The 21850-nt window shown below is 45.9% G+C and overlaps 2 protein-coding genes across 4 annotated transcripts in view; one reads left to right on the top strand and one right to left on the bottom strand.

Annotated features, from left to right (window-relative positions):
* GATAD2B (GATA zinc finger domain containing 2B) overlaps positions 1 to 18833 on the bottom strand; it is an 80437-nt gene extending 61604 nt beyond the window's left edge. For all 3 annotated transcript variants that reach the window (XM_073322403.1, XM_073322407.1, XM_073322406.1), the window contains exon 1: positions 18673 to 18833. The gene's annotated coding sequence lies outside the window, so the exon portion shown is untranslated. The remainder of the gene's footprint in view (positions 1 to 18672) is intronic.
* Positions 1 to 21850, top strand: part of UBAP2L (ubiquitin associated protein 2 like) — a 397837-nt gene that overhangs the window by 107806 nt on the left and 268181 nt on the right. The window lies entirely within an intron of this gene.

The raw sequence follows: 21850 nt of genomic DNA, 5'->3' as shown, positions 1-21850 counted from the left end.
CTCACCAGCCAGCCACCCAGGAAAGAATTCTCTGTAGTAACTCAGATCCCACCCCATCGGGCATATCTACTGCTAGTAGTTGAAGATCAATTAATTGCCAAAATTAGGCTACCATATGCATGTCTCTTTCAGAGCAGGTTTTTCCATTCTCACAGTTGGCAGCAACTACCAACTACTCTCTGAAGTAGAAAGGTGAGAGCTCCGTTTCCCTATAAATCTGTACCTTGATGCTAGATATGAGTGAGGCAAGAGGCTTCTAAGATCTTGAGACAGACTATGCACTGCATATAGTCTGAGGGTTGTAGCTCTATTAGTAAAGGCATATTTGAGTAACACCTAGCAAGGAACAGTGCATTTTAGGTTTCAAGAAGTCACAGTGATTCCATGACTCCGAGAATTACTCTAACAAGGCTAAAAGAAAAGGAGGACTTGTGGCACTTTAGAGACTAACAAATTTATTTGAGCATAAGCTTTCATGAGCTACAGCTCACTTCATCGGATGCATTCAGTGGAAAATACAGTGGGGAGATTTATATACACAGAGAACATGAAACAATGCGTGTTACCATACACGCTAACGAGAGTGATCAGGTAAGGTGAGCTATTACCAGCAGGAGAGCAGGGAGGGAAAAAACCTTTTGTAGTGATAATCAAGGTGGGCCATTTCTAGCAGTTGACAAGAACGTTGGGGGAAGGGGGACGACACATTCTCATTGGAGTCTGTTTTTGAAGTTTTTCTGTTGAAGAACTGTCACTTTTAGGTCTGTAAGCAAGTGACCAAAGAGATTGAAGGGTTCTCCGACTGGTTTTTGAAGGTTATAATTCTTGACGTCTGATTTGTGTCCATTTATTCTTTTACGTAGAGACTGTCCCGTTTGGCCAATGTACATGGCAGAGGAGCATTGCTGGCACATGATGGCATATATCACATTGGTAGATGTGCAGGTGAACGAGCCTCTGATAGTGTGGCTGATGTGATTAGGCCCTATGATGGTGAATAGATATGTGGGCACAATTGGCAACGGGCTTTGTTGCAAGGATAGGTTCCTGGGTTAGTGGTTCTGTTGTGTGGTGTGTGGTTGCTGCTGAGTATTTGCTTCAGGTTGGGGGGCTGTCTGTAGGCAAGGACTGGCCTGTCTCCCAAGATCTGTGAGAGTGATGGGTTGTCCTTCAGGATAGGTTGTAGATCCTTGATGATGCGTTGGAGAGGTTTTAGTTGGGGGCTGAAGGTAACGGCTAGTGGCGTTCTGTTATTTTCTTTGTTAGGCCTGTCCTGTAGTAGGTGACTTCTGGGAACTCTTCTGGCTCTGTCAATCTGTTTCTTCACTTCAGCAGGTGGGTACTGTAGTTGTAAGAATGCTTGATAGAGATCTTGTAGGTATTTGTCTCTGTCTGAGGGGTTGGAGCAAATGCAGTTGTATCGTAGAGCTTGGCTGTAGACAATGCATTGTGTGGTGTGGTCTGGACGAAAGCTGGAGGCAAGTAGGTAGGCATAGTGGTCAGTAGGTTTCCGGTATAGGGTGGTGTTTATGTGACCATTGCTTATTAGCACCGTAGTGTCCAGGAAGTGGATCTCTTGTGTAGACTGGTCCAGGCTGAGGTTGATGGTGGGATGGAAATTGTTGAAATCATGGTGGAATTCTTCAAGGGCTTCTTTTCCATGGGTCCAGATGATGAAGATGTCACCAATGTAGCACGAGTAGGGGATTAGGGGTCGAGAGCTGAGGAAGCGTTGTTCTAAATCAGCCATAAACATGTTAGCATACTGTGGGGCCATGCGGGTACCCATGGCAGTGCTGCTGATTTGAAGGTATACATTGTCCCCAAATGTGAAGTAGTTATGGGTGAGGACAAAGTCACAAAGTTCAGCCACCAGGTTTGCCATGACATTATCGGGGATACTGTTCCCGATGGCTTGTAGTTCATCCTTGTGTGGAATGTTTGTGTAGAGGGCTTCTACATCCATAGGCTAGGATGGTCTTTTCAGGAAGATCACCGATGGACTGTAGTTTCTTCAGGAAGTCAGTGGTGTCTTGAAGATAGCTGGGAGTGCTGGTAACGTAGGGCCTGAGGAGGGAGTCTACACAGCGAGACAATCCTGCTGTCAGGGTGCCAATGCCTGAGATGATGGGACGTCCAGGATTTCCAGGTTTATGGATCTTGGGTAGCAGACAGAATACCCCAAGGTCGGGGTTCCAGGGGTGTGTCTGTGCAGATTTGTTCTTGTGCTTTTTCAGGGAGTTTCTTGAGCAAATGCTGTCGTTTCTTTTGGTAACCCTCAGTGGGATCAGAGGGTAATGGCTTGTAGAAAGTGGTGTTGGAGAGCTGCCTAGCAGCCTCTTGTTCATATTCCGACCTATTCATGACGACGACAGCAGCCCATGCACATCAACAGAAGCACTCTATGTAGAAGTCCAATCTGTTGTTTTGACCTTCAGGAGGAGTCCACCCAGAATCCTTCTTTTCGTAGTCTTGGTAGGAAGGTCTCTGTGGGTTAGTATGTTGTTCAGAGGTGTGTTGGAAATATTCCTTGAGTCTGAGACATCGAAAATAGGATTCTAGGTCACCACAGAACTGTATCATGTTCGTGGGGGTGGGGGGGCAGAAGGAGAGGCCTCAAGATAGGAGAGATTCTTCTGCTGGGCTAAGAGTATAGTTGGATAGATTAACAATATTGCTGGGTGGGTTAAGGGAACCACTGTTGTGGCCCCTTGTGACATGTAGTAGTTTAGATAGCTTAGTGTCCTTTTTCTTTTGTAGAGAAGCAAAGTAGGTGTTGTAAATGGCTTGTCTAGTTTTTGTAAAGTCCAGCCACGAGGAATTTTTATGAGAGTATCCAGTTTTGAGAGCTCATTCTTAATCCTTCCCTGTTTGCTGTAGAGGATGTTGATCAGGTGGTTCCGCAGTTTCTTTCAGAGAGTGTGGCACAAACTGTCAGCACAGTCTGTGTGGTACGTAGATTGTAATGGATTTTTTACCTTCAGTCCTTTTGGTATGATGTCCATCTGTTTGCATTTGGAAAGGAAGATGTCTGCCTGTATCTGTAGGAGTTTTTTCATGAAATTGACAGATTTCCACTCCAACAAGGCTGATGCAGTTTCGTAGACTCCTGCAGGCTACTTAGTAAGACCATGACACTTGAAGCCATTGGAAAGCCTTTTTTTATTAAAGCAACATGAATGAGAACAGGGTACATTTCATGAGGGCTCATCTGCTCCCGTGGCTTATTCCTCACCTGAGGTTTCCCTAGGTTACGAATCTTTCACTTCAGCAGTGCAATGCTCTTATCTTCCAGACCAGAGATCCTGAAGCACATTCTCTTCTCTTATTTTAAGTGGGGTTTTGTGGCAGTGTTTATTTACATTAACAGTCCTCAGTTGCAGTCAGAAAATGGTACAGTTTACAATCAGTGCTAAGACATTTGTAGAGGCTTTCAACAGAGGTGGGTCACAGTTTTGCTAGGAAAGGTGAGAGAAACTTTCTAAACAGGAAGCCCAAGCTCACATTCAACACAACTTCAGAAACATGCTCTGACCTAATCACAGCACAAGGAAACTGATTATGCAATAACTGGGTGTTACCCCCAAAACAGAATGGAACAGAAGAATGGGGATAAACAGGAACAGGCAGTAAAAAGCAGCTCAGTGTAGGTCAAAGACTTGGGAATGGGAAAAACGAAGGAGGAAATCACAACTGGAATATAACCACCTCACGCAGACTTCAGGTCAATTTGTGTCTGGCATTAGCCACCCTGAAGTTATGAAGTTTCCCAGTAAATAAAATGCAATTAAGGATTTACTGACTTATATATGCCCTTGGACTTGTTCATCTCCTCAGCAATTACACTGTAATGCTAATGGAAGCTCCCCACCCCACCAGTTCTTAATATCCAAGACAATTTAGATCTCAAATTAAAAAAATAATGGACTCTGGTTACTAGTCTGTGTTAATGTACCTTACCTGCACAGGAATATTTTTTATGACTGTTACCCAATTGAAAAGTTAGGTTACAGCTATGCTATTTGATAGATTCCAAGGCCAGAAGGGATAAGAACATAAGAACAGCCATAATGGGTCAGACCAAAGGTCTATCCAGCCCAGTATCCTGTCTACCAACAGTGGCCAATGCCAGGTGCCTTAGAGAGAGTGAACCTAACAGGTAATGGTCTAGTGATCTCTCTCCTGCCATCCATCTCCACCCTCTGACAAACAGAGGCTCGGGACACCATTCCTTACCCATCCTGGCTAATAGCCATTAATGGACTTAACCTCCATGAATTTATCCAGTTCTCTTTTAAACCCTGTTATAGTCCTAGACTTCACAACCTTCTCAGGCAAAGAGTTCCACAGGTTGACTGGTTGCTGAGTGAAGAACTTTCCTTTTATTTGTTTTAAACCTGCTACCCATTCATTTCATTTGGTGGCCCCTAGTTCTTATATTACGGGAACAATAACTTTTCCTTGTTCACTTTCTCCACACCACTCATGAGTTTATAGACCTCTATCCTATTCCCCCTTAGTCTCCTCTTTTCCAAACTGAAAAGTCCTAGCCTCTTTAATCTCTCCTCATATGGGACCCGTTCCAAATCCCTAATCATTTTAGTTGCCCTTTTCTAATGCCAGTGTATCTTTTATGAGATGAAGGGACCACAACTGTACATAGTATTCAAGATGTGGGTGTACCATGGATTTATAGAAGGGCAATAAGATATTCTCTGTCTTATTCTCTATCCCTTTTTTAATGATTCCTAACATCCTGTTTGCTTTTTTCACTGCCACTGCACACTGCGTGGACGTCTTCAGAGAACTATCCACGATGTCTCCAAGATCTTTCTCCTGATTAGTTGTAACTAAATTAGCCCCCATCATATTGTATATATAATTGGGGTTATTTATTTCCAATGTGCATTACTTTACATTTATCCACATTAAATTTCATTTGCCATTTTGTTGCCCAATCACTTAGTTTTTTGAGATCTTTTTGAAGTTCTTCACAGTCTGCTTTGGTCTTAACTATCTTGAGTAGTTTAGTATCATCATAAAAAGAGAAACACAAGAAGTTAGAGCGAAACTAGGCAAAGCAAGGAGTCACAGCATTGCATACCAGGACATTGTATGAGGGAAGCCCATCCACCAACCCCCATCAGAAGGTGGGGGCTCCAAAACCCCCACAGGAAGGTCAGGAACCACCATCTGATGCTCAGCACTTTGCAGGACCAGTCCCTCAGTGATCTCTAGTGAGGGCCTGGACCTCCCATTGTTGCTTTAACCCATTTTTCCACTTGAACAGAGTCCAAACCTCACTGAAACATTCAGCCTTAACAAAACCACCGAAGTACTTTAAGATTTAGTAGATGGATAGAAAATCAGAAACTGACATTTTGTTAAAGCAGTCCTAAAAGAGTATTCCAGAATCTCCTATTTCAAGGTACTGTAATGGATACACACCTTCTCATGTGCTCTTGCTATAGGTCTTAGAGGGCTAGTAAATATACAATGTTACATTAAACTAAGCAGAATTCTAGAAAAGATGCCCCTGAATTCAAAGCAGAGATACTCCATCAACTGTATCTGTGCATATTTCAGTGCCACATTCCTACATACTGCGGCTAGTTTGTTGAAAATTGTTGTGAAGATTGACAAATAAGCTATTGAAATACCTATTCAGAATCACATTGCACTAGTAGGTATTTAAAACTGTCAAGTCTCCAAGATTAAATTAGAATCAGGGACTTTAACAAGCAAGTAAGTTAAGGAATGATTCATTGGGTGGTGGGGGAGCGGGAAGAGGAGAATGCATTAGATTTGGACTTATTCAACAACAAGGGACTATTACTAAGCAACCATTTTGAAACTTCCTGAAAGTCTGCATCTGTCTGATTTCCTTTCACTCAAGATTTCCTTTTACAAACAAAATCTGAAGATTACTATCTCTGGCTTGTTACAAATGTATTCAAGAAACTCACATGCATAGCCACAGCTCACATTAAATCAGAACAGTAAATTTGTTTAGCAAACAGACAATCTCTTTTCAAACGCAGGAGTAATCATCTTCACCTGCACATATAACAAGCTACCCCCAATACATTAGAGTCCCCGGGTGCCTCAGTGAATATTACCAGACACGGTTTTAAAAGAGAAGATACTCTCAACTTTTAAGTTAAGTCAGCTATTCTGATCTAAACACAAGCCTATAGCGGCTACAACCCCACCACCCGAAAGCCATACAGAGGACTTTTATTTAGCCATATAACAAAAACAAAGGGAATTTGGTTCAAACATATTGCATTGTTACTTCTTACAGAATGTACTTAAAATTTCCCAATGGCTTAAACACCAAATTACTTATAGTATTAAGGTTAAGAGGTATAACTTTTTCACAAATCCTTTTAATCCATTAGGTAACAGAACAGAAAACTGCCAGAATTTACAATGGAAAGTATAATATTCCAAAAAGAAAAGGAGTACTTGTGGCACCTTAGAGATTTCACATACATTCAAACAAACAGTTTCTTAAATTCTATGGATCTGCTTTGCCTCTGGATACATGTACACAACTTTCATTGACTTTAAATGGGAAAGCAAAGACAAGATATCCAAACAACACATTGAGGGGGCCATTTAGGGATCTGGGGCAAAAATTGGGGATTGGTCCTGCTTCAAGCAGGGGGTTGGACTAGATGACCTCCTGAGGTCCTTTCCAACCCTAACCTTCTATGAATATATAAGATATATCAATTTTAAATGGCAAAGTGAAAGAAAATCTGAACCCTCCAAAACGTTACGATCACCGTAATACACGTGTCTTACCATACTCCCACATGCCCCTCCCCACCCTCCCTCAAACTCACTGGCAAGTAGTTTCAGTCTCTGAAAGGGAGAGTTAATCTAAGTGAATTTTATTCTAGTCAAACAGTAAATCTGCTGAAGAAAAAAAATGATGACCCACTGCAATGAAACAAGTTTTATAATTTATTAAAGTGAATTATCTTTTTTCTCAAACAGTATTAGGCAGTCAGGGAAGGAAAAAGAAGAAAACTGTTAAACCAAGAGCTAGTCAGCAGTAAAAATCTTGTCTCCTGAAGAATTTGAAGTTATCCATCTCACTTAATGTCCCCCATACTCCTTGAATGTATTAAATATCACCATTCAATACCACCAGCCTACTGCATTGTACAATCTCACGATGACTCCTCACACAGCAAATGCCCACTCAAAGATGTTAATGAGAAAAACTTACGTTAAACAGTTTGTTTGTTTTTTTTGGGGGGGGGTGTTAGATTTTAGGCAAGAACTGTTTTTAACCATAGCAAGAACATGCCCCCTTGCCTAGCAGCAGTGCCAAGATAACGTGAATAGAGAACTCAACTCCAGTAGTTTCCTTGTGGGAAAAAGACTGATAAAAGGCATTCTGGGGTGGACAAAGGAGAGAAGGGAATCGCAAAAGCAGCACAAATCAAGCAGATTTTACCAACACAAATTCAAGGAGTGCTTAGGTTTTTACTCCTTTTCTTTGGGGTCAGGGTGGATAAAAATCAATGATTTAAAAGAAAAAATTTAAATCAAATTTTTTTATTTAAATCGGATTTTTTTGATAAAAGGCTTTGAGAAAAAAATCTGTCTAAAGATACATTATAGCTGAAAGATCTCATCATGGAATAGGGATTATCAATTCTAATTCTATAGTATGAAACAATATATTAATGTAATGTTTAAGACAAGTTTTGTAAATGAGTTCCAATAGTTCATGGATTAGGGACCCAATCTCATGGGGTTCCAGGGGCTTATGTATAGATTTAGGTTAATCCTTCTCTCTATCCAATGGGACTCAGTGCTCAGTCTAGAAGATACCATCAGAGATGCTTCGTTTTGCAGTTCTCAAACTGTGGATTTGTGTCTCCAGAGGTAACATACTTGTTAACAGCAAAAATGTTTTTAAATAAATAATATATAGAGGTGAGAAATAAGACCTCAACCCTATTGTCCCTCTGCAAATGTGTACACAGAGTCAATCCCTTACCTCTCTCTAAAAGTGTAAAGTTTCAAAAAGTTCAATGAATAGAAGACTGTTGGGGGCGGCATCGATCTGGACAAGGAGAAGAAGTCTGGAGATAAATGTGAGAAGAGAGGGACAGGCAGTAGAAACAAAAGTGAAACTGCTTCAGCAGCATGTTCCAGAAGTATTGAGGTCTGTGTAGCCTCCATTGATTTGAGATCTACCGTACCATTCTCTCACTAGAAGGGAAAACCTATAATGGCAGCAGGCCGTAAAAGAGACCCAGTTTGGGAATAAAGAAAAGGAGTACTCGTGGCACCTTAGAGACTAACAAATTTATTTGTTAGTCTCTAAGGTGCCACGAGTACTCCTTTTCTTTTTGCGAATACAGACTAACACGGTTGCTACTCTGAAACCTGTCATTTGTTTGGGAATAAGAACCATTCAAGAAACATATATGTTTGCTGATGTTTTAAAGAAAGTCACACCAGTGAACTGGTGGAAGTCACTTAAACACTTGGATTCAGAGTCTGTTAAAGTGATAATCTCACTTTTAACAGCAGTAGCTTCTTCTGCCGGTGTAGAAAGAATATTTTCTTCCTTTGGACTAATCCATTCCAAATTGAGAAATTGTTTGGGACCTGAAAAAGCAGGAAAGCTTGTTTTTCTTTTCCAGATTATGAACAAACAGGAAAATGAAGGTGAAGAGGACTGAGTTAGAGTGCAGAAGTCAATATTTTAAATTTCTCATGTTGACCTAGCTGACAGTTGATTTAATTTTTGTTTTCCTAAAAAAAATTTCGTTTTCTAAAAAACAATTTTAACAAAAAAACCCTAATTTTTAAAAAGTGAATGTTTAAATTAAATTCATGCTTGTTTTGTTAAAATTTTATATGTTTGCTGTTGAAGAAAAAAACCAGAATACATAACGTTGTTTGTTAAATAAAACAATTTAACTGTCTGTCTGGTGATGTTCTCCTCCTAATACAGCATGGCAAGAAAATCCTCCAAATATTAATGATTAACCTGTTGAATTGGAAATAGTTCATCTCCTAATGACTTCATAAATATCTCTTCAATTACCTTTGGTAAATGAATTAACCATTCATTTTCTGATATAGCTGTAAAACTAATCTGAAGAGTTTTCAAAATAAAAGTCACTTTAAAAATGTATAGTGTGTACCTTGTAAAAATGAAACCTACCTCTCTCTCTGGAGTTGTGAAGAATATGTATTAAGGTTATAACAACCAATGAGAATGCCCTTTTATGTAGAAATCCACGATTAAACTGAGTCTTCCTGAGCAGGAGTGGGTGGGTGAGATTATGTGGCCTGTGTTGTGCAGGAGGTCAGACTAAATGATCATAATGGTCCCTTCTGACCTTAGTATCTAGTATCTATGAAAAATCAAATCCATCCTGTTTGGAGTCTTAGTCTAATCATCCATTTCTTAGGATTCGTCTGTTGGGGAAAAGGGCAAATGCTCCTATCTGCTCCCACCCTAAAATAAAGAATTACAAGGAATTTCAAAGCTTCCGTGTCACCCCAGACTTGGGCCAAGTGGGATTCAGACACATTTGGGTCTGTCTCCACAGGCTAGCATATCCATTTGAGAACAGACTTTACAGCTCAAACATTCTGCCACCTGCCAGTCCAAAGGAGTTGAGAGACTAAAGCTGAAATTAGAAGGTTTGCTTGTTGATTAATTCTGTTCTCTCTCTTTGGAAGGTCACATATACCCTTCCCCCCTTCATGCTCTTCAGCACTCCAAAAGGCTAATAGTTGGATGGAGGGAGCCATCACCCGAGACAGGCAGCATGGAGAGAGGGCTTTTCTATTCCCTTCCTATTGTCAACTTGCAGTCTCTCCTCTTTGGAAATAAAGATAGTGCAATAAATTTCAGTGACTTTTACATTTTTGTTGCTATGGGCTCACTTATGACACTGCAACAGTGAGATCGTCTCATGAAATGCGAGGCCTCAGATCCCTGCATCCACATGGAGACCCAGTGAGTTCAACTGGACTCCACATGAGCGCAGGCCTACATGGATCAGAATGTGGTAGCAGGGCCTAAAATGTGTAGGCTCTTTGGATTAAAGGAGAGGACATCATCCATTTTAAAGTTTAAAATAGTTTCAGATATTACACCTACCCCAAAGTCTTCAGGCCAACTGTGAGCTTCTCACAGTTAATATAAACAAGCGTCCCTCTCCTCTATTGTGGCTGGCTGTGCTTAAGACCCAGACAAGCAGCAGGAAACTGACCAACTGACTACAACAGGGGAAACACTGAAGCCAACCATATACAAACTGAAAAAAAAGAATTCCAGGCCTCTCCAATCTCTTTTAGATACAGTAATTTTGGCTCCTCCTTTTAACAGGTGTAGAGAGACTTTTCAGACAGATGTAGAATTTTTAGACTGGCTCTGTCTCTTAAAAACCTCAGTCAGTCATTTCATAATATTATTGGCTTTTACTTCTGGCTTTGATACACCTCAATATCTGAATAAAAACAGCACAGATTAACTTTGACAAAATGCACTATTTCATGCTTTATCTACACATACTGAAAAATGTAGGGGCTTTTGTCTAATTATTAAATATTTAATATGACATGACAACAATCAGAACCCAGAGATGAGAAGGCGAATGAGGAATAATGGGTAGTCCTCATTTTCCTGAATGGCAGACAAGACTCTGGTTGGGCATGTTCTTCCAGAACGAATGAGGCCTTTCCATTCTCTCGATAAGGCCTAAGGAGACAGAGGTCACGATATGATGGCCACAGGCATATCTCACTCACCTACAACATATAGGGTGCTGTGGATGAGACCTGATCTAGCACCCAGACGGAGCCATCTCCAAGGTCTAGGTCTCTGCAGCATGGCTCTGCCGAAGCACCCTCTACTTAAAGGCATTCACTCCTGAAAGGGTGGGCTTTGCCATTCTGTGCCGATCTGTATTTTGCTCTATATTTTGGAATTACATCATTCCTGAGGTTTGTTATAGAATCTCAACATGGCCATTTGAGAGTTAACTGTGTTCACAAAATTCATTTAGTAATACAAATTCTAGCCTATATTAGTTACCGCAAGTCTGGTCCCTTGGTACCATAATGATGGGGCCCTTTAACTGCACAGAGTTCAGAAGTCTAAACCCAGAAGAAATAAGTTTGGGGACAGAGAATGGAACTGCCTCTCTCCTCAGGAGCAGAAAGGGGAGTGCATACCACACAAAACAGAGTACTGGTTGATCACCATTTAATACATTTTAAAAATTCCCCCAGTACCCTTCATATTACTTCTACACACAGTCTCCTTTCTATCACCATTGGACTACCCATTACATTCTTACAGGATGCATGCATTACAGAGATAGTTGCTTGAAACCCTGAACATTTGTTTCTAAAGATGTTCAGAACAGGACATGTCCACAATGGCTCTCAGCTGTTTTAACATAGCTACTGGCCCAGTTATTGACACGTAGCTCTGACAATAAGCATGCTGCTCAGAGAAATCACACACCACCACCACACGCCACCTATGTACAGTACGTTTACATATTGAACAGAATGACGTTTGCCTTTTTTAAAAAAAGGCATGAAAACTTTACATAGGAAAGGAACTGCCAGGACCATACCAACTGCTGTGATGAAAACCAACCAAAGCAAGGAAACGTATAGTTAAGGATGAAATCTACCACATCTCCTCCAATACCTCTGCACGCAATGGGGCATCTTCCACTCCTTCCTTAGCGCTCCCTGTGGGCTGAGTACTGGTGGAGATACGGCTCATTTCGTCCCTAACTGAGAATTCCTTTGGTTTCATTTTCTGTTGCAGCCCTGATGTTCTTTTAATGTATTTTCCCCCCTTGTGACTCTTTCAGTCATCCTGCAAGATACTTCAACTTTGAGGAATGAGACAGGTCCCATGGACACTGTAAATGAGGACTACTGTATTGTTAGTATTGGACCGGAATTGCTTTCTCAAGTCATTTAATAAGGTTTATCCCCAAAACTGGGCCAGCTCCCACAAATGAGGTAAGTAGAGAGGATCCAACATTTTACACAAACTACTAAACCATTTAGCCACCACCTAACTGAAACATACCAGCCAACACTGAATTTTAATGAAAAATGAAAAATAAAGCAAAATGGATGGGGCTACCCAGACATTCTAGACCCGACCTTATGATTGATAGTCAATGGTCATATTGACTCTCAAGTTGCTAAAGGCCCCTAAGGTTCTTTAGATTCCTCTGCAGTTCTAAACAATGCTTCATTCTAATTTTAGACAGAAGCTTTGTAAACAATTCTTTTAGCACCCTTACATTTAAATGGGCTTGAATTTCCAAATGCTGATTTTTACTCTTATTCAGGAAGATTTCAGCCATATTCTGGATACTGCTTTGTGAGTAGCCAGTTTAATGCTCCCTTGTTTTAAGCTGACTAGATTTTAAGGTTTGCACTTTTGTAGCCCTATTGGTCCCACGAGATGAGCGAGACAAGGGGAGTGAGGTAGCAGTTTTTAATTGGACCAACTTCTGCTGGCGGAGGAGACAAGCTTTCATACGTCACAGTTCAAACCCTAAGGTCTGGAAGAAGCTGCCTTATATGAAACAGTCCCTGGAAGGCTGGAAGCAGTAGAAATGAGAGCCCTTCTGAAGACAGCAGGTATAAAGGAGAAATAAGTGGAAATGAAAGTAGGTTGTGAAGTCAGGGTACAGGATTGGCTGCCATCAGAAGAGATTATGACGGTGGTGACGCTGTAGAAGACAAACAGATGACAGGATGCCCAAGAAAATAATGCAAACTCAACCAAGGTCAGTCAGACCTAGAAGACAACCACCAACTAGATGTCAGGAAACTGGACACGAGGGCATGACCTGGCTGGGCTTAGCGGAGGACAAACCATGGAGAGGACAGAATGGCACTGGTGTACTGATCCCCATGTCTATACAGATGCTTTCGGATGAGAAGCTGTAGATGGCACAGGACAAAGAGTGCCTTCAAAGGAGTTATTTACTACATGAGGAAGACACCAAGACTGCAGCAAAGGTTCTTACTGAACCTTCCAGCATCACAACTGTAAGCGGCCCTCCCTCCTCCTCTCAATAACCTCATAGGCATCCACATCACACTGAAGATCCTGCCCTTACAACACACACAACTTTACTATTTACTAATGTAAACAGTCTCATTGAAGTTAATAGACCTGCTTATGTGAGTAAAGTGGTACACAGGACTGCGGCCTAGACATACACAACATGACAATGTCAATACAACCTGTATCCCCTGCCTCATTAACAGAGGAAAGTACTGTATTTGTTAAAGCCAAATCCACTGTACTTATAATACAGCAGTGTTTGAAGCCCACACTTCCAAGGAGTGTTAAAAACACACTTCCCAGCTCATGCATTCACCACACAAGTAACACCTTTGGGTATGTTCTATTAAGTTTGGAATGCTGGGGGGGAAATTAGCATTGCCCTGGGTTATTTTTAAATAACTAGAAAGCACCAGAACTACCATGAGGTACACAGCTCTGTTTTAGGTTAGCTAAACATTATATTCATTAATCTCCACAGCATAAGAAAAACATACATTCCAATTCCACATCCCTAAAGATTTTCTATCTTCTGTGCAAGAGATGGAATGGAGGCTGAAAGATTTGCTGTCTCACTGGGCCACCAGCATCTCTCCGGAAATGAAGTTTTTGTTGCTCCTGGCCCAGATTCACTGAGAGTTGAAACCTTAACTCTCCTGCTTCCACTGTGTCAAAAGAAAGAAGGTGGGGCAGGAGTTCAATTACACCAGACACTCAGGGAGAGAAAGAAGAGAGAAGCCCAGGCCAGCAGCAGTAAAAACAACTTTCCTGCAGAGACATCACTGCTCCGGAAATAGTGTTGTCACTGTAAAAATATGGTAGTCCACCCCAATAGCACTGGAACACACTGCACAAGTTTAGATGAATTGAGAACACTCCTACTGCATGCCGTCGGATTCTTACATTATACTGATTTAGGAACTGAAATATTTCAGACTTTACACACTGTACAAGGGCTTTAAGATGTCATTTTCAAAATAATGATGTTCCTTAAGGTTTACAAAAAAATTTTTTTTTCCCCCACTACTCAGATAAGCATGGCAACTCCACCTCTTCAAGCAGGCACATATTATGCCAAGACTGGCTGCTCTTTCACAATATTTAGGCCTTTTTCCCCTCCTGGAAAACACGTGATTGTTGCCGACACCAGCACAGCTCCATGCATTTTCACTCCTGTTCCTTGCAGAACTCCTTTCAACAGGTTCAGGCAACACAGTGGTTAAAATGGTTCCAGGTGACCATTGCCATCTCCTAACTGCTTTGGCACTAGCCATAGTGAGACAATCTTTTTTTTCTGTGTGTATATAAAGTCTGCTGCAGTTTCCACGGTAAACATCTGATGAAGTGAGCTGTAGCTCACGAAAGCTCATGCTCAAATAAATTGGTTAGTCTCTAAGGTGCCACAAGTACTCCTTTTCTTTTTGCGAATCTCAGAACAGAGTCAGTATAGAAACAGCCATAGAGAGCTACCCCATTATTCCAGTGTTACAGAAATTGACTCTCTGACTGCCTCATCTAACACTTGTTAAACAATAAAAGGTTTGGTGGGTGGTGGCGAGGAACAAATTCATCAAGTTTTTTTTTAAATTGCAAAATTATCCCCAACTATTATGCTGATGTTTAAAACTGATTAGGAGTAACAACTTACAGTTACACGGATAATAGCGAATGCAAGAAATATGGGAAAGAATAAAACAACATTTTATTTTCTGAGAGCCATTGTTTGGTATATCACACTGAGCAGATGTAAACTAAGAACATTTGTAGAATGGCAATCATCATCCTACATGTTTAAAAAGGCTACACCATGCAGATACAGTATGCAATATATATGCAAGAGAAATTATTCAAAATGAAATGCCAGCACTCTTACATTGGGCATCTCTGCACTAGCCTGAGGTAAAGGACCAAACATACAAGAGTAGGATTCAGAGTAACAGCCGTGTTAGTCTGTCTTTGCAAAAAGAAAAGGAGTACTTGTGGCACCTTAGAGGCTATGCTCAATATGCTCAAATAAATTGGTTAGTCTCTAAGGTGCCACAAGTACTCCTTTTCTTTTTGCAAGAGTAGGATTGTTTCTTTTATTGTTTTGGATGTAACCAGGAATCTGTCCCTTTTACAGGGAGATTGCTGGAAGTGTTCCGAGAGTTATATTAAAAGGAGACAATAGAACACACGCTCTCCACGTGCACATACAGAAGTACCAGCAAAGTTTCGACACAAGAAAACGTACTGCAGTTATGTGCAAAAGTTTCTTATGCATCTTAGAGTGGGTTTATCCAATGCTATAAAACTGCAACTGCATGTGGCATTGTCTGATAGGTTGAATTTTTGTGAGCAAGAGGTGGATAGCTTTACACTAGGATTAGATTTATAGCCAGGGGTTGGTTTTTTTCCCCCTTCAACAGAAACATTTTGCTGTTGTGCCTCAATATGAACATGATGCAGAGCTTCAAGTTCAATACTTATTAGATAAGAGCAGCTTTCAATGGCACCTTGCAACTCCTAAAGTAGAACAGTACTTTTTGAACCAATGGTCTTTTTTATTAATATATGAAAGAGTCCATCCTCTGCCAGGCTGTTCGAAGCATGAACTTTTAAAACAAAAAAGACATTTTGACAGTGGTTACAATTTAAACATTTCTCTTCTTCCAGTGGCAGTGAGCCTCATGGCTTAGGCTGGCCCAAAGTTCATTTTCCTTCAGTCAGGATGCAACACAACAGGGTTCTTTTCCCACCAGCTGGGGAGCAGAGGGGCTACTTGCTAGACAAAGGTTTGCATTTCTCCTAAACTGGGCTTCTAAAAAGAAACATGTTCAAAGTCTTATCCTAGCTGTAAACACTACCTCACCCAGTTAGTAAATGAGGAAAAACAAAAGGAACCGTAAATAATGCAAGGGGTAAGGTTTATTCTAAAAAATGTTAGTTTTTTAAACTGCAAAGCAGATTAAAGAAATCAAGAGACTGCATCCAGAAAATACACTTCCTTAACCCTGTGCATTTTCTAAATAGCTCTTCTCAAGCACCATGTCTCCTCTCCAGAAGAGGACATTGGCATAGATATAAAAAGGCAGACAAGACACTAACAGCACCTAAATTTAATTTGTTCTTTTAATCATGTATCCTCCTGCTGCTCCTAACAGTGTTTAAGTGGAGACATGAAGAGCCACAGCTCTTTTGTTTGAGGAGCCTAACAAAAAAACAATAGTTGTTCCAAGTGAAATATCAGAATTCACAGATACCATTTAGACAGCTAAACAGGAAGTCAGACCATGCTAGGTAAAGGCAAACCACAGTACCACAAAGATGGATGCTCCCTGTCAGCTGCATGTCACATTCAGTTTCACACAACCATGTGATCAGGAAAGCAGAGAGGCAGAGGTTCCACCTGGTTTTGCAGGCCTTAGCTAGTCAGAAACCAGATCATCAGTCCAAAGAGACCTTCTGAGCACCTAGGGCCTCCATTTTCTGATACCTCTCAGCCAGCCAGGAGACCAAGGATGCAATCAACCCCAAACACGTGCCTACATCAAAGCTCATACACACAAGGGTTTCCTTTACACAGCTGTCCAGGTCAGGATCTCAGCTGTGCTCGGTGCAACGTGCTACAACCACGTTTACATATGTTTTCACTATGGTTTTGACCTGAGAGTGGATAGAGCCCAAACACCTTTGTTTCTATGGTACATGCAGCACCCTTTACCACCTGGCTAAAAGAAGCTCAAGTAGTCTATCAATCAACACCAAAACCTACAGGAAGATTCTCGAACTGAAATACTCTTGGTCACTAATGACGAAGGACACGGTCCATTTAAAACAAAACATACTATTCACTTGAGCAGAACATAGAAGGCAGAACTGTCTTGGATAAATAGGGTTTCCAGGGGAGGGGAGTCTTCCCAAAGCACCTAGACTAATAAAAAGCTCCGTCAGTCCTTTATTCCATGCACAGTTAGAGGACAGAATAGACTCATTTGCCTGCAATCAGTCATGTATGATCCTTAAAAATCACTGTATTCCCTAAATGCTTGTTTGTTGCAGCCACCCTCCAGAACTGCTGCAAAATAAGAGTCAACCTCCCACATCATCTTCAACCAGGGCACAGTCACCCACCCACCCCAACGCCCCACTCCACCCCCAGCCTGTCAGTATCCAAGCATGGCTCTAAAAATTCCCTTTTGGGGGTATGCAAAGCAAGTAGAATGCAAAACTGCAGAACACTAAGCCAGCATTTGTACGATGCCTCTTGCTCCCCCGTTTTCTTCTAAATTCCCCCTCCCCACAACACCACCACCTCCACTGCTCAAAGCCTCAAAACCAAGACTTGAAGTTTTAGATTAGGTGCACAGGAAGGACGACAGCGTGGTTTAAACTGCTTGCAAATAAAATGTCCTCTCCTAGGGAATCGGGTGAGGAGCTGTACCATCACCACACAAATTTCCAAAGCCCAGGATGAGAATTTGGGAAGGGAGAACTTGGGAAGGGAGAGTCTTCCAGGGCTTTCTAAAATCTAGACTGAGAAGGCCTATGAAGCCAAGAGCTCAGTGCACCCTCTCTGTTGCGCAGCTTCCCCCACCCCAAACAGGAAACATGGGCATGGACATTACTGCTCAGACCACCCACAGGGGAGGCAGCAGTACCTGGGCAGAGGAGGAGAAAAGGCAATTACTGGGCTCTCTGTTCAATGCACCGCATGAAAGCATGTGTGTGGAGGTGTTCTTGGCACATTGCCTTCTCCCTTCCCACTTCCAATGTGGGGAACCAGCATGAGGATGGTGAAAGGGCGAGGATGGTGAAAGTGTCAGGCAAGAGAACCTAGATTTCCAAGGAGGGGGTGGATTTCAAGAGACACTCCACGTACAGACACAGGAGAGTAGCGGAAAGCCCAAAGGAAACGCAATGGGAGGAAGAGAAAAATGAGGACTGTTCCCTGAGACCCCCTGAACGGGGCAGCAGGAGGCAAAGAAGCACCCCCCGCCCCCACCCACAGCAGTCTCCCCCTCCCCCCGCCATGTCCCCCTGCCCCGGTGAGCAAGGACAACCAGCTTTCCTAGGAGAGGGGAAGCGACCGGCTCTCACCCCCGCACCCCACTGGGGAGGCGCCATGGCAACAGCCCAGAAAGGGGGGCCCGGCCCGGCCCGCCTCGCAATGAGCGCGCTGTGGGGGAGGGGATCCCGCGGCCCGTCCAGGGGTGCGAGGGGCGGAATGGAGGCGGGGGGGGGGATGTTCCCGCTCCATTCCTCGCCCAGCCCAGTCACTGCTCCGCAGGGGGCCGGGCCGGGCCGGGCCGTTCCTCCCCCGTGGGGCCGGGCCGGGCCGTTCCTCCCCCGTGGGGCCGGGCCGGGCCGGGCCGTTCCTCCCCCGTGGGGCCGGGCCGGGCCGGGCCGGGCCGTTCCTCCCCCAAGGGGGGGCGCTGGGCGCCCCCTCAGCATGAGGCGGCCCCGCCCCCGCCCCGGGCCCCCCTTTCCGAATCCAGCACCTGCCCCTCCCCCCAGGCCCGGCCTAACCGCCCCCCGGCCAGTCCCGCCGGGCCGGGCCGGGCCGCCCGCTCCCCCGAGCCGGCCCCGCTCACCTCGGCCGGCAGCGGCGGCCCCGCTCGCTCCCCTCGGGCCGGGCCGGGCGGGCGGAGCAGACGCTGCGCCGCAGACACCAGCGGCAGCCGGCACCACCACAAACAATGATGCTGATTGGGCCGCGGCTCCGCAGCACCGGCTCCGCCTCCCGACCTGAGCAACGACGCCTGTTGGTCGAGACGACAGACCGACGGAAGCCTAGACCAATCGAAGTGGAGACTACACCCCGACGCCCGCCCTGTAGCTCCCACTGGCTGATGGCACCGTTGATTGGCGTAGACCGCGACCACTGGGAGGCGGCAAAAGCGCCCCGTGGGGCGCCTTTAATGGGTCTCTTAGCCTGGACATCCGGGTACCCTGCGGCCCTATTATATGTCGGCGGGCAAAAAGCAAATTTGGCCCTTCTCGGGCGTTTTGGGCGACGGCGGCCACCGTACCTCGGTTACCCCAATTATCTTCCTCCCTTTAATCCCCCCCGGGAGGGACACCCAGCTAAGGCCCCATCCCCAGAGTGGGTGCTGGGCACCCAGGCCAGGCCGGGGGCGCCAGGAGAGGGGTGCCCAGTCTGGTGGGACGTATTCCTGGAGGGTTCATCACAGGCCCCTATTGTCAATTCCTGGCGACGCCAGGACCCCGACGTGGGTCTGGTTGGCGCAGGTGATGGGGGAGGGGTGGGGGTCAGGATGGCACGGCTGATGGGGGCGGGGCATGGGGCAGGTTGGCGCAGGTGATGGGGGAGGGGTGGGGGGTCAGGATGGCACGGCTGATGGGGGCGGGGCATGGGGCAGGTTGGCGCAGGTGATGGGGGAGGGGTGGGGGGCAGGATGGCACGGCTGATGGGGGCGGGGCATGGGGCAGGTTGGCGCAGGTGATGGGGGAGGGGTGGGGGGGCAGGATGGCATGGGTGATGGGGGAGGGGTGGGGGGGCAGGATGGCACGGCTGATGGGGGCGGGGCATGGGGCAGGTTGGCGCAGGTGATGGGGGAGGGGTGGGGGGGCAGGATGGCATGGGTGATGGGGGCGGGGCGTGGGGCAGGTTGGCACAGGTGATGGGGGAGGGGTGGGGGTCAGGATGGCATGGGTGATGGGGGCAGGGCATGGGGCAGGTTGGCGCAGGTGATGGGGGGGCAGGATGGCACGGGTGATGGGGCGCGGCGTGGGGCAGATTGGCGCAGGTGATGGGGGGGCAGGATGGCACGGGTGATGGGGCGCGGCGTGGGGCAGATTGGTGCAGGTGATGGGGGAGGGGTGGGGGGGGCAGGATGGCACGGGTGATGGGGCGCGGCGTGGGGCAGATTGGCGCAGGTGATGGGGGGGGCAGGATGGCACGGGTGACTAGGTGCCAGGGTCAGGTTGGTGCAGAGGATGGGGGGAGTGCTACCGAGGTCTGGTGGCCCAAGTGTTTGGGGGGGCACTCTTGGGGCTGCCCCTCACACAGCTCTGGGAGCCAAGGGGAAAAGTGGCGGGGTGTAGAGGAACACTGGGGCACAGGGCATTTGGATGGGCTGCACCCACATGTGGAGTGGGCCGCATTGCAGGTGTTTGGAACGTGCGCAGGGGATGCAGGGGCATGGAGCTGGCATAGAGAGGCACAGGGAGGCCGTATGCTTTGATGCTGTTCCAGAGGAAAACGTTTCAGATTCCCCCAGGCCTGACAGTGAGATTGGGAATTATCCCCTTTAACATTCATTGTTTGCACTGTGGTAGCACCTAGGGGCCCTCGGCAGGGATCGGGGCCCGTGGTGCCAGATGTAATGCACACACAGAGCAGACCCACGGTCCCTGCCGTGCAGCACTTACGGCAGAGTACAAGAGCTGACACAACAGGTGGCTACAACGCACAGTCAAAGAACGAGGTAAGTCATGGAGAATACGTCCATCAATGGCTGTAAGTCAAGGCAGTCAGGGACGCAACCCCATGCTCCAGGTGTCCCTAAACTTCCAACTCCAGAAGCTGGAAGTGGACGACAGGGGATGGATCTCTCGATAATCGCCCTGTTCTGGTCCTTCCCTGTGAAGCACCTGGCAGTGGCCATGCTCAGAAGACAGGATGGTGGTAGCTGGCCCATCGCTCTGCCCCACTATGGTTGATCTTATATGCTCACAACAAAAGGTCAGCAAAGCACCAGGTAACAATGAGAATTATGAACATCAGAACACTCCCTGGTCACAGCACAGCCGGAGCCTAAAACGAGGTCTTCCCCATGGGTGGCACATGAACTGCCGGCTTGGGGAGCCTAGCCCCCAGCCCCACCCCTTCTGCCCGAGGCTCTGCCTCATCCACCACCACCCCCGCACAGCCACTGGCCCCCACCCCAGGCTAGCACCCCCAGCCCCGGAGCGCCGGGAGGGAGGGCAGTGTGGCCCCAGCCCCTGGAGCCAGGCCACAGAGCGGAAGCAGGAGGCCTGGGGGCAGAGCGTGGGCAGGGCCATGCCTGGCTGTTTGGGGAGGCACAGCCTCCCCCAGCCTATGGTACCCGCCACCCATGGTCTTCCCCGTGCATTGCACTGCAGCCCGAGGGAATGAAATTCCTTCCCAGCAGTGTCACACTCCGCCACAGAATCCAGGTGTCCTGCTGCCCCATGGCATCGCACTGGGCACAGTGATATTTTGGCACAATGTTGCGTTGCTGTTTTTCAATGCTCCAACGTCCCATGGCTGCCTGAGGGCACTTTGATGTGACGTGACTGTTCCATGGATGCTGTACAGCCCTGCTCGCAGCGTGACCGTGCTGGGCTGCAACATCAGCCAATATTGCCTCACTGTTTCCTTGCAGCTCCCCCTCCCGTCGGTCTGTCTGTCTCTACTTGTCTCAGAGGTAAACCGAGTCCCCTCCTGTGTTCCTCACTTCAGCCGTGGCAGTCGTGGAGCAGCAGCCCACCCACCCTGCCGGGACAGCTTAAAAATCCACCGAACTCGCGGTTTGCGCAAACTGTGCTGTGAAGATGCCCCCTAGGACTGTCGGCTTCTCTCCGTCCGCTGGGACAGCGCCTGGTGCCAGAGGCTCGGTGGCGGCACCGCCATGCGGTCGCAGCACCGCAGCCCAGGCCTGCGACACCAACTCTGCCTGGTTACAAGGGCACCAGGGTGTAAACATCACCGCGGTGGCTCAGCGGAATTCCCCCTTCCAGCTCCGTGGACCCGGAGAACGGTACGCCTAGCCGCTGCTGGAAGCA

Source organism: Lepidochelys kempii, chromosome 24 (assembly GCF_965140265.1).
Source record: "Lepidochelys kempii isolate rLepKem1 chromosome 24, rLepKem1.hap2, whole genome shotgun sequence".
NCBI classification, from domain to species: domain Eukaryota; kingdom Metazoa; phylum Chordata; order Testudines; family Cheloniidae; genus Lepidochelys; species Lepidochelys kempii.
Note: the sequence above shows the minus strand (reverse complement) of the source record. Positions and strands in the feature narration are given on the sequence as shown.